Consider the following 2144-nt stretch of genomic DNA (forward strand, 5'->3'; position numbering starts at 1 on the left):
GAAAGAGCGCCAAAATATCTAAAACAAACTCTAATAGATTTGAAGAAAGAAATAGATGAATCCACAATAATAGTGGGTGACTTTAATACATCACTTTCAAAAATGGATAGAACAACCAGAAAGAAACTCGACAAAGACACAGAGAACTAAAGAACAAAATCAACCAACTGGACTTTATAGATGTGTACAGAGCATTCAACCTAACAACTACACAATACACATTCTTTTCAATTGCACAAGGAACATTCCCCAGAATAGACCATGTTTGAGGCCACAAAACAAGTCTCCAAAAATTTAAAAATATCAAAATACTACAAAGCATCTTCTCAGACAACAATGCTATCAATTATATGTCAAAAATAAAAAAACAAAGGAAATCAAGACAAATACATGGAAACTGAATAACACCCTGCTGAAAAGCGACTGAGTAGTAGAAGAAATCAAACGTGAATTTGCAAAATTTCTCAAAAATCAATGAGAACGAAAACACAACATACCAAAATCTTTGGGACACGGTGAAAGCTGTGCTTAGAGGACAATTTATTGCAATAAATGCACACATACAAAAAGAAGAAAGAACTAAAATTAACACATTAACACAGCATCTACAACAAATAGAAACAGACCAACAGAGGGAACCCACAGCCATCAAAAGAAAAGAAATAATAAAAATAAGAGCAGAAATAAATGAGATAGAAAACAGAAAAACTATAGAAACAATCAACAAGACAAGAAGCTGGTTCTTTGAAAGAAGTAATAAAATCGACACACCATTAGCAAATCTAACACAAGAAAAGAGAGAGAATACACAAATAACACGCATTAGAAATCACATGGTGATGACACAACGGAACCAAAAGAAATCAAAAGGATAATAACAGAATACTATGAAAAGTTGTACACAAACAAATTTGAAAACTTAGAAGAGATGGATACAGTTTTGGATAAACACGACCTACCCAAACTTACATACAGTGAAATAGAAAACCTGAACAGACCCATAACAAAAGATGAAATCAACCAAGCCATCAAAAGACTCCCAACCAAAAAAAGTCCAGGCCCAGATGGTTTCACAGGTGAATTCTACCAAACATTCAGAGAAGAGCTGTCACCAATCCTACTCAAATTATTCTAGAATATAGAGGAGGATGGAAAAGTCCCTAATACATTCTATGAAGCAACTATAACCCTCATACCAAAACCATGGAAGAACCTTACTAAGAAAGAAAACTATAGACCAATATCCCTCATGAACATAGATGCAAAAATCCTCAACAAAATCCCAGCTAACAGAATTAAGCAACACATCAAAAAGATAATATATCTTGATCAAGTGGCATTCATATCAGGGATGCAAGGATGGTTCAATATTAGGAAAATGATCAACATTATCCATCATATAAATAAGAAAAAATAAAAGAACCACATGATCATATCGATTGATGCAGAAAAAGAATTTGACAAAATCCAACATCCATTCCTGATAAAAACCCTCAACAAAATAGGAATTGAAGGGAAATTCCTCAGTATAATAAAGAGCATATATACAAAACCAACAGCCTATATTACTCTCAATGGAGAGAAATTGAAAGCCTTCCCTCTGCGAACAGGAACCAGAAAAGGATGCCCTCTGTCACCGCTCCTATTCAATATTGTGCTGGAAGTCTTAGCAAGAGTTATATGGCAAGACAGGGAAATTAAAAGCATCCAAATTGGCAAAGAGGAAGTAAAACTCTCCCTATTTGCAGACAATATGATCGTATATGTAGAAAACCCCAAAGACTCAGAAAAAGAACTACTAGATCTCATTACAAGATTCAGGAAAGTGGCACAGTATAAGATTAACATACAAAAATCAGTTGGATTCCTCTTTAACAAAAATGACAGTGCTGAAATGACATTAGGAAAGCAATACCATTTACAATAGCCACCCATAAGGATGAAATATCTTGGCATAAATGTAACCAGATAAACAAAGGACTTATACAAAGAAAACTACAAAACACTACTGCGAGAAACCAAAAGAGACTTACAAATATGGAACAATGTACATTGGTCCTGGATAGGAAAACTTGAAATTGTGAAAATATCAATACTGCCCAAAGCAATTTACACATATAATGCAATACCAATCCAGATTCCAA

Source organism: Chrysochloris asiatica, unplaced genomic scaffold, assembly GCF_000296735.1.
Source record: "Chrysochloris asiatica unplaced genomic scaffold, ChrAsi1.0 scaffold00180, whole genome shotgun sequence".
Lineage (NCBI taxonomy): Eukaryota > Metazoa > Chordata > Mammalia > Afrosoricida > Chrysochloridae > Chrysochloris > Chrysochloris asiatica.